This window comes from Stegostoma tigrinum, chromosome 5 (assembly GCF_030684315.1).
Source record: "Stegostoma tigrinum isolate sSteTig4 chromosome 5, sSteTig4.hap1, whole genome shotgun sequence".
Lineage (NCBI taxonomy): Eukaryota > Metazoa > Chordata > Chondrichthyes > Orectolobiformes > Stegostomatidae > Stegostoma > Stegostoma tigrinum.
In genome coordinates this window covers 45,027,127-45,043,023 of record NC_081358.1, presented here as the reverse complement: position 1 = coordinate 45,043,023, position 15,897 = coordinate 45,027,127, and positions in this window count along the sequence as shown.

Here is a 15,897-nt window from a genome sequence, read left to right as displayed (position 1 = left end):
GTTCAGACCGCCAGTGAATGCAGCATTAATTGGTCATGATATTTTAGTTAATTGAAAATTTAGCATTGCAAAGAGCAAAGCAATCAAATCCAATGTTTCATGTCATAATCTGAATCATTATCTGTTTCAATTAGAGCAAATCAAAGTTGACCAGTTACTGCCCAATCAGTTTACTCTCAACATTCAGCAAAGCAATGAAAGGTATCATTGACATTGTTTTTGAGTAGCAGCAATGCCCTACCCTCTAGGGTGACACTGTTATTAAGCAACGGCAATGTCCTACCCTCATATGCCCTACCCTCATATACCCTACCTGATGCAGGTTCAAGTCCCACCTGGTCCAGAGATGTGTAATAACAGGTTGATTAGAAAATACCTATCCCATCCTCTGATACTCCGTAATAATAGATACCCTGATAACTAACCTCCAACGAACTATTTTATATTTCCCCATTTTGTTTCTTCCTTCTTTCTTGAATAGCTGTATTGCTAATGTTTTATCTACACAAGCAGTTCTCAAATCGAAAGAATTTTGGAAAATTATAAACAATGTATCCATTATCTCTACAGCTATCTCTTTCAGAATGTAGACCATCAGGTCCTGGGAAAGTTTCCGAATTTTAGACCGTTAATTTTCTCCAATATGTTTTCTCTGCAGACATCAATTACCTTAATTTCCTCATGCTTTTAATGGTTACTCTCTAATTCAGGCATTTAACTCTTCTATTGTAAGGACAGAACAAACTATGGGTCCAATGTCTCTGGCATTTCCCTGCTCCCATGCTAACCTGTCCTGATTCTGTCTCTAAGGAACCATTTTTTACTTTAGTTACTCTCCTCCTTTTTTTTATATACATGTAAAGGGGATTCCAATCTATTCTTATATTCCTAACTAGCTTTTTTATTCTCATAAGCTTTTTTCTTCCCTATTATCAAACTTTCCACCACCATTTGCTGGCTTTGAAAACAGTCGTAATCATTAGATAACAGGTTATTACACAAGATTCCAACATATGAGATAGGGATAAACAATCAGTATGCATTTTAGGTTAACAAAATGGGCAGAAAGAAACTATCAGGAATTAAAGGTGCATTTTGCGTTGATAAACAATAATCAACAAGGTACTGTAAGGTTTAGTACTTGGCCCTTAGCTAGTTTCAATCTGTATTACTGACTTAGATGAGGTGGCTAAGTGCAACAGACTCAAATATGCTGATGACACAACGTTCGATGATGAGCTAAGCTATGAGGTGGATACTAATGCTGCAGAGAGATGTAGATTGAATGAGTGAGCAAGAACATGGTAGATGACATTGTTTATGCTGAAATATAAGTTCTCTATTTCTTTGAGCAGTGTTAAACTAGGAAATCTGAAGGATTGAGGCATTGTAGCAGATGAATCACAGGTGCAAACAAAGCAAGCAATTTGAAAGGTAAATAGCAAGTTGTGTTTCTTTTAAAAGGAAATTAGAGCATAAGAGTAAAGTTAAGCTACATTTATACAAAGTTAGACAACTCCTGGAGTTTTGTATGTAGTGTTGGTTTTCTTATCGAACAAAAGACATACTTATCTCAGAGGGATTCGCCACACTGGTTCTTGGATGGCAGTCTTACACGATGATGAGAGATCAGGTGGACCAGGCTGTTGTTCCCTGGTGTTTAGAAGAATGGGAGGTGATCTAATTGAAGTATGCTGAGAAAATGTTTCCCTGGGTAGGGAATTTAAAACACAGGGTCATGGTGTTGGAAGAAGGGTTTGGCAATTTAGAACTAAGTTAGGGAGTCAAGTCGTCACTCATAGTGTTGCATATCTTTGGAATTCTCAATGCCCAAGGAGATATTGGATACTCAGTCATTGAGTACGTACAAGATTTAGGTCAATATAATTTTGAGTAGACTGTAAGTTCAGGTATTTGGGGAGTGTGCAGGAAATGATGTTGATGTAGAAGATCAGCTGTGAAATTATTGAATTGTGTGTCAGGATCAAATGCCAAATATCCTACTTCAGTTTTATTTTATTCTTGTTTGTAACCATCAGTGTCACCCTCATTATCTCTGTTAAGCAAAAGTGTGCCTGCGCATATGTCCCAAATGGTGGGCTTTGGTTGAAGAGGAAGTCCAGTTTTGTTTCATGGCTGGGGATACAGCACACATTTGGTATGTGACTTAGGAGTTTGTTATTTTAACTCCAAGTGCATTTTATGGTGGTTATAAGAAGCTTAACTGCTCTCCTGCATGCCTTCAATTTCATAGAGTGCTTCAGAAATGTCATCTGAGTGCCAGGTTTGCAGCCTGTGACAGATGACTGGGGGCTGTGTGTGCTACATTGCACTTCTGGTATTACTATTCTTTAACCTTCAAGAATTCAGGTGTTACATTTAGTATCAATGGTTGTTTCCGGCTTTCGGTGCATTGTACTTGAATTAAAATAATGATGAGCAGAACAGTACTCAAGCCTGTGCTGTATAATTCCATGACTTTCTGACTCTATGATTGGTCAGCATTTACTGCCCATACCTAGTTTGAGAAGGTGGTGGTGAGCTTCTTTCTTGAACCGCTCCAATCTATGTGCTGTAGGTTGGCCCAAAGTGCCCATAAAGAGGCATTTTCAGGATTTGGACCAAATGACAGTGAAGGAACAATGATATACTTCAAAGTCAGAATGGCAAATGGCTTGGAGGGGAACTTTCAGTTGCTAGTTTTCCCATGTATCTGTAATCTTATCTTTCTGATGAAAGACGTGGTAGGATTGGAAGGTGCTATTTAAGGATCTTTGTGAATTTCTACAGTGCATCTTGAAGGTAGTACACACTGCTGCTTCTGAGCATCTGTGGTGGAGGGAGTGGAGGTTTCTGGATATGGTGCCACTCAACGGGTCTGCTTTGTCCTGGATGGTGTCAAGCTCCTTCAGTATTGTTGGGGCTGTACTCATCCAGGCAAGTGGGGAGTATGCCAACACACTCCTGACTTATCTCAAATCGAAGGTTCAATAATTGTCACTCTACCTGACCTGGAAGAAGGATGTCAGGAAGTTGATTGAATTGCGAGCTGAGTTTCAGAACACACTTGGAAAGAAGGGTACATCAATCCATTTTATCTTTTGTCAATTTTACTTTTCTTTATTCATTTCTAGGATCAATGAACAGGTTAGGATATGTCACTCAATCCTGATAGTGCTTGAGGGGATGATTGCAAGCCCCCTCCTTGTACGCAGCTGAGCAGCTTGCTCCACTGTTTCAGAGTCAACAGCATTGCTGAGGCTTTAGATCATATAATAGCTCAGATTGAATAAGGATGGCAGAGTTCACTCTAAAAGATATTAGTGAACCAGTTGTGCTTTGATGGCAACCCATTGTTTCACATTCACAATCAATATTTAAATTCCTCAGCTGCTGCCATGATAGGATTTAAACACATGTCTCTAGACCATTGGTGCAGGCATCCAAATTACTGGTCCAGTAATACAATCAACGTATTACTGTGACACAAATGAAAATGTTATAATGAAGCCAAACTGAATGGGCTGTTTATTTTTGGGGAAAAGTGGATAATTCCAAGATTATTTCATTGAAGACAGCTAACTCATGACAGAGATAATGGGAACTGCAGATGCCGGAGAAGCTTTTGTGCTCCTGAGATGCTGCTTGGCCTGCTGTATTCATCCAGCTTCACACTTTGTTAACTCATGACAGACATGGATTCCACATGAACCTGCCGCTATCCAAATGGTTCAGTGATTTCTTAGGTAAAATCAGAAAGATCGTCCAATAAAGGGATTTAGATTCCTTCTTTGCAATGCTTAGCATTTAGTAATCAAGTCAATTGTATCATTTCGGCATTCACAATCTTTATAAATGGAGAATAGCAGCTTGAATTAATTCACACCATTACAGATCCCATCTATTATCTAAAGAAGTTTAAGAAATATGCTGAACAGATTAGCTGGAAAGTCTCATTCTGTTGCTCTCATCTATGTTATTCATAACTATTGTGTAAAGCAGGCTCCTGGTGCAATAAAAGAGCCTAAGAACACTAGCGACTTGTCTGTTATGCAATCTAATTCAATTAATTTATTGCTAACCAGTTCCCATGTCATGACCATTTTAGATTTGCTTCAGTACATTTCTATCAGTTCCAAAACTGATCATGCATCCATCCAATCTCTTAAGGAATAACTCATTGAGAATTTCTATGCCACTATGTATTATTTTATCTTTTTTCCTACTGTTCCAGAGCCTTGTGTCTTTCCCTCACATTTCTCAAACTGACAGATGAATTGCTTCCTCATTCCTGTCTGTAGTGCTGTGACAGGTGTGCAAGATAGTTTGGGTCGTGACTGACAGAGAGAAAGGTAGAAGGAAAGTAGAACAAAATTGCAGCACAGCTTAAGTTACAAGTCCAATAGTGGAAGGTTTGGTGGGTTTGAAATGGTCAAAGCCCTAAGGTTTTTACAAGCTATGGTGGAGGCTCTTAAGCAGAGACAAAAGATAGAGGAGTAAAGTTTTTTAGCCTTCAGAATAGAACAATCCTGTCTGAGACAATCTTGCTGTTATTCCAAATAACAGAATGTTACATCTTTCAAAAAGCCCTTTTGATACAACAAATGAATATTTAAATTTTCTTCCCTGTTGAGTTGTAAGCCTCTTGCCAAGGTGTCATCTCAAACCTTTCCATTTTTATTACAACGTAACTGTGCACGGTTATCACTCACCTGTCGCTACGTATTTCTGAATGCACTAAGATTTGTTTAGAAGTCTGTGTGCTTTTGAGCTCAACATCAGACATATAGCATGAATATTTTTCTCTGTTCAAAATGACCTTTTATTCCAGTGAGTTTTAGTCCATAATGTGTTGATTTTTTTCATGATATTAATTTATATATCACCAATCTCTTCACTTTCTGTTTTCTTGCTCTTAGTCATCTTCATTATCTACCTTTTTTTGTGGTTTCTCCCTCTCTCTTTATTGATTGTCTTGGCCATGATGTATTTTATTAATTCTTCCCATAAATCCTACCACTCTGATCAACGTCTGTGCTATCAACTTTTTTTCTACTAAGGCCTGTACTTTTGAAATACTCCATTATACAGAACATACAATGAGAATTGCTGGGTTCTTAATGTCTTCTTTATGATGAGGCTTCTTCACAGTATCAGCCAGGGATTAATGTTATGAGACTTCAGTGCTGCATAGATAGTCATCAGGAATGCAGCTGAAGTATCTTAAGTAAATTCAAGAGAACATTTATAGGGATATATTGTCATTTAATCTGGCCCTTTGATTCTGTAATACAATGAAATAGACAGCAAAATTTCTGGTATCCGGATATGGAGAGCATTTTGCCTGAAAAGGGATCTACTTTTATCCATCAGATTTTGTGACAAGGAAGAATCATAGAGTCATACAATACGGTAGCAGACCTTTCGGTCCTACCAATCCAGGCCAAACATAATCCCAAACTAAACTTGTTCCACCATTCTGCTCCTGGCCCGTATTCCTCTAAACCTTTCCAACTCATGTACTTAGCCAAATATCTTTCAAACATTGTTACTGTACCCAAATCCACTGCAGTTTATTCCACCTGCAAATCACCCTCTGAGTAAAAGATTTGCCCCTCATATTTTTTTAAAATCTCTCTCTGACTTCCACTGCTGTCCAACAAACAAACTTGTTTCAAAGTGTGGTGCACAAACTCTTAGTTCAATTGATAATGACAAGGAGACCATTTCAAGTGATCGGTTTGAAGTCTGCCATAAACCAAAGTGAAAGCGACCAACAGCAAAGATAGAGGAAATCTGACTATCATTAGTCAACTAGGCTTCTGTATATAAATGCATTTCTCTAGCATCCCCATTCCAAAGCAAAAAAAATTGCATGCATTCCTGTTTGTAGAACTGAGTTACCCAATATCCACAGTCAACAAAGAAAAATGACCATTCATGAGCAGAAGTGTGACAAGGTAAGTCTGCCCTACCTCCATCAGTTTCGCACATGCATTCCAACCATTATCTCTAAAATGTCCAGTTCTGTTAATGGCATGTATATTATTTGCTGTTGTGAAATGTCCTGGTATATGTCCACTTCTAGGTGATTTGTCTTCCCTGAGGTGTGGCGTTCATGAGCTCTTAATCAAAGCAAGGCATTTATCTTTCAGATTCAATGTCTCTGCTGAGTTGATGGCTTCCAAAGCAGGTTAAGCTGTTGTTGCTAGTTTTAGGATTTGAGTGTATGTTGATTCTTGTTCTGTGCCACAGTAGAGCTGCCCATTCCTACAAGCAAGCACGTATGCATATTTTTTCATCATTCCCGGATGAAAAATTAGGTAAAAAGTTTGCCAGATAATTCACAAATTAGTCAATCATTGCACTGTTTTCACAATTGTTGGCCACTGCATCTCTGCTGCAGCTCTCTTGTCAGGATCCAGGCAATGTGTTTATACTTCCCATACATGATCTTTGCACATGAATTCAGGCATTTTCAATTGCATCTTCTTCTTCTATTTGTTCTGATCAAAGTTTTGTTCTGCAGTTCTGTGATGCCTACCTCTTCTGTTTTCACTTGCTTGTCATTGGTCGACAGCTCCTCAAAGAATAATTTCTTGGATTTATATTTCTTTCTGTTGTGAGGACTGTCCAGATCTGTGGAGTCACAGGTTCTTCTGTCTTGTTTTTCAGGCTATGTTTGTGGGCAATTAGAACTCTCCTTGGCAGATGCTGAGGTGTTCTCACACTGCCATTTACTATGGGATGAAGGTCACCAGGAAAATATATTTACCATCTTCTACAATCTGTTCAGTGCTCACTAGTTGAATACTCTGCAACAACCTTGTTGCAAAGTGCCGCAAATCTCTTCTGGCATGTATAGGTTTACCAGTCAAAGCCCTTTGATTGCTTCAGCTGAGATGAATGAATTTTGCAGACTTTTTGAGGACCTTGATCAGATGGGCCTTTGAGTCAATGAGTGGCAGATAGAATTTAATTTAGATAAATGTGAGGTGTTGCATTTTGGTAAGGCAAATTAGGGCAGGGCTTATACACTTAATGTCCTGTGGAATGTTGGCAAACCAAGAGATCTTGGGGTGCAGGTTCAAAGTTGTTTGAGCGTGGGGTTGCAGATGGAGAGGGTAATGAAGAAGATGTTTTGTATGCTTTCCTTTGTTGGTCAGTGCATGAATATAGGAGTTGGATGTTATGGTGTGGCTGTACAGAACGTTGGTTAGGCCACTTTTGGAATAGAGCATTCGAATCTGAACTCCTTACTATAGGAAAGATGTTGTGAAACTAGAAAGGTTTCAGAAATTATTTACAAGGATGTCGCCAGTGTTGCAGCATTCGACCTGCAGGGCAGAGCTGAATAGGCTGGAACTGTTTTCCCTGGAGCATTGGGAGCTGAGGAGTGACTTTCTAGAGATTCATAAATTCATGAAGGGCATGGATAGGGTGAATAGACAAGGTCTTTTCCCCAAGGTAGGGGTGTCCAAAACTAGAGGGCAGAGGTTTAAGGTGAGAGTGGAAAGATTTGAAAGGGGCCTGAGGGGCAGCTTTTTCCTGCAGAGGGTGGTGTGTGTATGGAATGAGCTGTCAGAGGATGTGGTGGAGACTAGTACAATTGAAACATTTGAAAAACAGCTGCTTGGTTATATGAGTAGGAAGGGTTCAGAGGGATATGAGCCAAATGCTAGCAAATGGGACTACATTAATTTAAGGTATCTGGTCAGCATGGGCACATTGGACCAAAGGGTCTATTTCTGCACTGTACATCTCTATGACTCTATGGCTTTATCTACTACCTGGTACTGCAGATATATGTACTTTCCATTGCTCTGAGCTCACATCTTCATTTATCCTCTTGGGATGAGTATCAGTCCCACATATAGCCTCAAACTAATTTTAAGGACTTTGTTTTCAATTCAGCATCTTAAGCCACTTTGTCCAGGCTTGCAAATATCATAATGTTGTACAAATAACTGGTATTTATCTTACACTTCACATTCATGTGATGATCCCCTCCTGTAGACATTATTCTAACATTTGTTTGAGTCAATTATCACCATCAGACCTGAAGATTCTAATCCCAAATATAGTAATTTGTCAGAATTATTGGATACTGTCTTTCCAGCAGCTATCTTTATCGGCTTGCTTTTCTTCTTTCTAGTTATATATAAAGTGATTCAGATTTTTGAAATTACGGGATTGCTTTTTACACACAGGATTGTTTGTTTTTCATCATTGTGATGTCCTCCACAATATTTATATCTCTAACCCTGACGTTTCCGATGGCTCTTCTGCAAATGTTTCTTTCTTCTTTTCAATATTTTATTCTTGTTTGGCATTGAGTATCTCCATAGAATTCAAAGCTTCATCCGTACTCCCATTAATGTGTTCTGGCTGAAGATGGACAGTATTGGGCCCTTTGTGTATCAATATCTTTCCTGAGAGCAAATACCTCCATTATCTATGGATGTGCTCTCATACCGGGATTCCTATGCCTTGGACAGTTCTAATCTCTGATGAGATTATTTTTCAGTTTCCCAATATTTCTGCATCAGATAGAGTATCAATTTAATCACAGAAAGATCAACAGTCTCGCCTTCCCCTGAGCTTTCACATTGAGCACATTTCGTTCATAAGGAATATTATTAAGAAATGTTCAAAGTATATCTTCAAGGCCTTCAAAGGCTGTATTCTCTGCTCCTCTCTGCAATCTTGGTTACAATGTGACTTGCATAACTCTTTCCCCAACTGATAACAGGGTTACTCCCATTATTTGCTCTGTATTTTTCCTCAATTTTACAGTTATTTCACTGCATTGCTTCAGAAAGCAGAAACCAAATCTAATTTTATCTCATGCCTCCTTTCATTTCCACAGCAGCATGGAATGGAATATTCACAGCTGTTTAGACTCACCCACCATTTCAGGATTGCAGATTGCCAGTTTACTTTTTCCTTGCTGTTCTCTTACAGAAGCTAGTTCTTCTACAGTTCTGAAAATCCACTCATGTGTACTTGCTGATAAGTTAACTTCAAGGCTTGGTACTACAGTACTGCAGAATATTGAGAAAATACCAGCTGGCCGCTTCTGACATGAAGTTTTAAGTAATGTGTTTAACGACTGCCATCCACTAAAATGAAAATAGGTTACAACAGAGGTTGGGCACATGAATATGACAATCCATGTAGTGTGTTAGGTATAATTGCATTTTCCAGATGAAGAAGGATATACCAGACTTGCTTGTCAATGAACAACTGTTCCACTCTGCTATAAGAGATTCTGATGAATTTAGTGATACAAAATAATCCTCAAAACAAATTTCATTAAATATTTCCAGCCTCTTCTTTCATGCCAGAAATATGGGAACATCTACGTAAGTTGAAATGCATAGACCATAAGACCATAAGATATAGGAGTGGAAGTAAGGTCATTCGGCCCATCAAGTCCACTCCGCCTTTTAACTCATGGCTGATGGGCATTTCAACACCACTTCCCTGCACTCTCCCCGTAGCCCTTGATTCCTTCTGAGATCAAGAATTTGTCGATCTCTGCCTAGAAGGCTTCCAACGTCCCGGCCTCCACTGCACTCCATGGCAATGAATTCCACAATCACACCACTCTCTGGCTGAAGAAATGTTGTCTCATTTCAGTTTTAAATTTACCCCCTCTAATTTTAAGGCTGTGCCCATGGATCCTAGTCTCCCCACCTAACGGAAACAACTTCCTTGCATCCACCCCTTCTAAACCATACATTATCTTGTAAGTTTCTATTAGATCTCCCCTCAACCTTCTAAACTCTAACAGCTATCAATAAATCTGAGCAAGATATAATTTTACATGAGAAGGGCATTTTAATAGGTAGGACTGAAAGATCATGGTTTGTTCTTCATAGGTGCTGCTTGGCCTGTTGCATATATATGTCTGAGTATCTTCAGTGCTTACTGTGTAGAGTGGAATTAAGGGAGACAAACTGGTTTCTCATGACATGGCTCTGTAATGTTCAGCATTGGTAATGTTCATGTGCAACATACATCTGTTAACAGGAAACTAATCTACCCCATAATTCTTTAATTCCCCAGGAGGCTAAGGAAATTCAACATGCTCACAAGAACTCTTACCAATTTTTATAGATGTATGATAGAAAATATCCTCTCTGGATGCAACACAGCTTGATACAGCAACTGCTCTTCCCAAGGCCGCAAGAAACTACAGAGTTGTGAACACAGCCCTGTCCATCCTGCAAACCAGCCTACCATCCATTGACTTCATCTATACTTCCTGCAGCCTCAGGAAAGCAACTGACATAATCAAGGATGTCTCCCATCTGGTTATACTGTCTTCCACCCTCTTCCATCAAGCAGAAGATATAAAAGATTGAATTGCGGATAGATTCAAGAACAGCTTCTTCCATGTCGTTATCAGGTTTTTGAATGGGCCTCTCAAATGTTAATGTTGATGTCTCTCTCTGCAGTTGTTAACACTGTGTTCTGCATTCTCTTCTGGTACCCTGACTCACTTTGTATAGTAGAATCTGCCTGTATAGCACGCAAAAGAACACTTTTCACTGTATCTCAGTACATGTGATAATAACAATAAATCTAACCAATTGTCAGGTCAATTTGTTTTATTTCTGACCTACTTTTCTGACACATAGTTAGAGAACTAGTGGAATATTCAACTGGAATCCTCGGCCCTTCTAAATCACTGTTGGGTCCTTAATGCTACTGTGCTTTTATCTGGGAGGGTGCATGGTGGTCATCTGCTAGTAATTGGCTGTTGAGATAGATTAGGGCATTAAAATATTTCACCATGATACTGGTTTAAGGGTGAAATATGATAGAACAGTTCAGGAAATGATTCTGTCTTTATACAATGGCCAAGTCATAAATGACTCTTGAGCCTGTTACAAAATTGATGTCGAGGCATTTATTTCCTGCACAACCCAACTTTATTCATTGTTCACTGCTGTAACACAGGAGTGGGAGATCAGAGCTATTAATTTGGGAAGTAAGCTTTTTACCTGGTCAATTTACTTTGCTTTGATCAGTCATTTGCAAAGATTTCCTGCCATTGTTGTCCTTGTCACTGATGGTGTTATAGGACTTCGGTATCATAAACATTGGCATTGGTGGAACAACTGAATTTTCTCAGCGTTTTCATTCAAGGAAGTATTTATAATCATGCAGTGCCACTTAAGCTGGCTAGTTGGCTCTGTAACAGCAAAATTTGCAGCAAAATGGGTATAATCCTGATATACAGGTACAAGGCGCATTTTGTCTGAAAGGGTTCCGCCTACACCCGCCAGATTTTGGGATGCAAAAGAGGATTTGACTCCCACTGCTTTCCTGAAAGTAAACTCATTTCAACGTCTTGTGCACAATCTCACATTTCTATTGATGCTGCTAGAGAGGCCAGGACGATCGTCTTCTGCTTAAAGGCTAATCACAAGCTGTCCTATTCAATCTGCAGCTTTCCATTGAACGTTGTATTAGCTGCTTCTTAGTTGGAAGCACTGTTGGGATTGAGTCAAAAGTTTTTGCTTTAAGTTTTACTCCAGTGACTGAAGTACAACAATCTAAGTTGACTCCATTGTAATGCTGAGGGTGTGCTGAACGGTCAGAGGTACGTGTTTTGTTTGATGCAATAAATTCAAGTCCATCTGCTGTCTCAGGTACAGCTACTTACCCTTCAGTCACCATCACACAGGAAAGCAGGTCATACTGACATAGCCATGTTACCGTTTGCATGCAACTGGCTGCTGTGTTTCTTGCAGTGCAAAAGTGACTACCCTTTAAAAGTGCTTTTGGAAATTCTGCAATTGACAAAGGTGCTATATAATTGCAAGTTACTTCAGGGTTACTACTCAAATTGCTTGCAAGTTTAATGAATCTTTGGATTATTTCAATTTTTGATCCTTATAAGACAACAGCAAGGAGACATCCTCAGATCCAATGTTCTCATTAATGATGCCGTCACCTAAACTTATTAGAAACTTGGATAGTTTCGATGGAAATCAATGGAACTAAAATCATTCACTAAATAGTGAAAATGCCAGGAGCCATGCTTACACACAATGAAGCTAGCAGTAGATAAGCAAGGCAAACAGAAGTTTTTTTCAATCATAGAATAACCAAATCAGGGGGAAAATATCTGTGAGGCCATTGAAAAATGACTTTGAATAGATTTAAGGAGAAAATTAGATGTGATCCAGAGCCTTCTGGATCCCACCCATTAATCTGAATTCAAAACAAAAAAAGGAAGTGAAAGCTAGTCTAAAGATGACCGTGTATTTTGTTGTTTTAAAAAATGCCCCTGAGTGAAACAGTGACTCCAGACCCACAGCAAAGTTGTTCACTCTTAAGTTACCTCTAAGATGGTCCGAGGATGCACTCAAATCAATGGCTGACTCAACTGGAAATGCCTACGTCCCATTTTTTTTAGAACACAGTGAGAGTCTTTAGATTACAGCTTGGAATTTATTTGTCGAGCTGGATGGATCAATGAGGCACGCTATTATTTAAATAGGCCTGACATATGCCCTGTGCTGAAGAATACACCTCAAAACAGAAAATTTCAAATTTGTTGCTGAAATAAAGGAATCTAAAAATAAATGATAATCCATTCAATAAGGGTGTGTCTCATCTCTTATATTAAGTTCACTTGTACGCAATTTTGATATCTCATTTGATTTACTTGGACATGAGAGAGAGGCTATCAAAACTGTCAAATAATTTAGAATACAAATGTTTGTTTTCATGAGGGAAGGATTCATTAGTTGAAGGAATTTCAATGTATTGATTCTTTTAATCTCTGAGAGTATTTTTCAAATTGTTACATTAGCAATACACACGTGTCTATGTCAGTGCAGCCCCTGTTGACTGCCCATGCTCAATGTTAGGTGACCTGGCATGAAGGGAGAGAGCAGATGATAGAAGGTTGGCTCCTGAGTTTGAATGAATTTGCACTAATCTGGTACAGGAGTTATAAAAGCATAGAATCATGGAGCCTTGGTATCCAAACATTCTGCCTTGAATTTACTCAATGACTGACTATTCCAAATTCTCTGCACAGCAGAATTCCAAAGATTCACAACATTCTAAAGGAAGATATTTCTCCTCATCTCAGTCTAATACAAATGAGGTCTTCTCCTGAGACAGCAGAGACAGCCTTGCAGGACCAGTGCCAAAAATGCAAGCCCTCTAAAGATTTTGTATCTCTCATTGCAAACAATTAGAGGGAGGCAGTGGCATAGCAATAATGTCATACAACTAGTAATCAATGAAAACCCAAGCTAATATTATGGGGACATGGGTTTGAATTCCACCATAGTACATGATGAAATTGAGAACAAGTAAAGCTCGCCATAGATGTGTAAATGTGTCAGTCTGACATTACACAATAAGCACTCTGAATTTAGACAAACTATCAGCTATGTGTTCATTTACTAATAAATTAAGGCTTTCAAATCCTTCAAAACAAATATCAAAAGTCCATAATGAAATCCTCTTTCAGCTATCTATGGTAATGAACTCAGTGGGGTGAACAAGCAAAGCATTGTTTTGCACATTTATGCAGGGCTGATTAGCCGATATACACAATGGCTCCAGTGGTGGTCTGAAGGACTCATAATGTACAGCATCTCAGTTTGTCTGTGATTTATTTACCACTGGCACTGACATGCTCGTGGTAAATTTTGGACTGTAGAATTGCACCTTGAACATCTGAGCTTTTATGGATTCAGAAAGCAACCAGCAATGGCCAGTGCTAAAATAAGAAAAACTCACTTTCATTGAGCAGCAGTAGGACCAGCTTTTTGGGTTTCCAGAGAATTTCAAATGTGGGACATTATTGCATTTCATCTGCCCCGGGGATAATTTCACCAGGACAGAGTACCTCGGAAGTGCGACAGATAAAATGTAACTTCGCATTCTATTTAAATTATCACATGCAATAATGAACGAGATATGATTGACACTCTGAGTGCAAAAAGGGACTGACATAGCATCAAGGGAACTTGTCTCAAAAGTGAGACCAATTAGGTTTTAATTAGAAAAGGACCCAGTAGAGATTGTAATAGTCTGGCCAGAAGTGTGGAATTAAAACGACATAATAGCTAATATTAAGATAAATTCACACCTCACTAGTGTTAAATCATCTCAAACTGGTTTGATAACATGACTCTTCTAAGTACAGTTCAGATTTTAATAGTAGTTGCAGACCAGAACTACATTCCATTCTCCTGCCATGTTCAATGTGTTCACTTAAGGATACTGGAAAGGCAGTCACGTCTCAAAAAGCTGGCAATGTCCTACACCATTCTAAAAAAGATTGGACTTTTACTATGACAGAAACAAGTTTTTCTATGGTCACGCTATTCCCTAGCTCCTCTAGTGCAATCTCAGCCATATCTATTAGGAATGTGCTGTGCTTAGCATGAAAATTACAAACACTGAATGATCTCTCCCTCTTACAGTGGTAAGTGTATACCATGAAAATCTACATGATACTGCAGGACCTTTTCACTACCAGCCTCAGTTCTTCAGTCCAATTCTTCCATTCATTTCCACATTAAAATGTCTCATATGCACTGTAATTGCGTGGTCCAGTCACTTGCCATCACATCTATCACAGCTTACATGTTGATACCTACAATCCATGTTTTCCAAATTTAGTTTGCTACAAGTTTAAAATGTGTTGACCCTGCACAAACTGGTCATTTTCCATAATCTGCGCCCCTCTGAGTGGTCATGATAGTTTAGGGATAAATCTTGGTTCTATAATAAAACAAGAAAAAAAATTGGCATCTGTTTGAAAGTCTAATAAAGGCTTAATACTGTGGATTCTAGCAATCTGAAATAAAAACAGAAATTGTTATAGAAACTCAGCAGGTCTGACAGCAACTGTGAAGATAGAAGCAGTGTTGAGATTTCAAGTTCAATGACTCTTCTTCAGAACTTGTGAATTTTTTAGACTCTACCTAATTTTCCACTCATGGAGAATGGGGTCAAGTAGCTGCAAAGTGGTTTAATGTTCAGCGTTTCTCATTACTTCCAATGACCAATTCTTTGCCCAGTGTTGCACAGTTTCATTGGCAGCCTACTCAGCAGTGCAAGAAATATGATCTATAATAGAAAAGCTCAACCAATTTTTTACCCCAATGTCTGCAAACATACTCACCCAATTTCCAGCACATTATCCCTTGGCATGAGACAGGACTGTCAGATGCCATTCCCCCATCTGCATGACTTAGAGAAACCAAAGCCAATTGCACTAACTCAATTGATTCCTTCACTGAATTCACCTTTCTGAATGGAGTAGAGAGAAAATTTGGGACCTCTTAATCTCTGTGGTTTGATGCCATACCAGTCAATGCCTTTCACTCTCAGCCTTCATTGAGATTAATATAATTCTAATGACTTTACAGAAACTGATTTTATTTTTTTTTGACATCAGATTAAAAACAAATGAACCTTGGTTGTAGCCACAGGCAGCTCCGGCAATTTTCTGTGTGTGCATCGCTTTTTCATCAATTACATGTTATTTAAATTTTAACATAATCTAAATTGGTAATTATCATTTGCTGAATTAGAGAGAGTAATAATTCTGTACATTCACTGTGTTCTGAGTCACTTTAATAGTCACAAGGAACATTCTTTAAAAATGCAGGCTTGTACTTTTCCATGTATTAACTTGTGTTCTTTTTAATTCTGACAGAAGTATTCTAAGTCTTGTAGGTCCCACAGGTGATAAATATTTATCTTAAGATCAGGCCTTTGCGAATTCAAGGTGACTTGAACACGGCAACATTAATGTAGCAAATTGTCCCAAAGTGTTTCACAGATCTGTTATCAGACAAAGTTTGACCCCTATCCATATAAGATGCTGGCCCGGATTTTTGTGAGGTT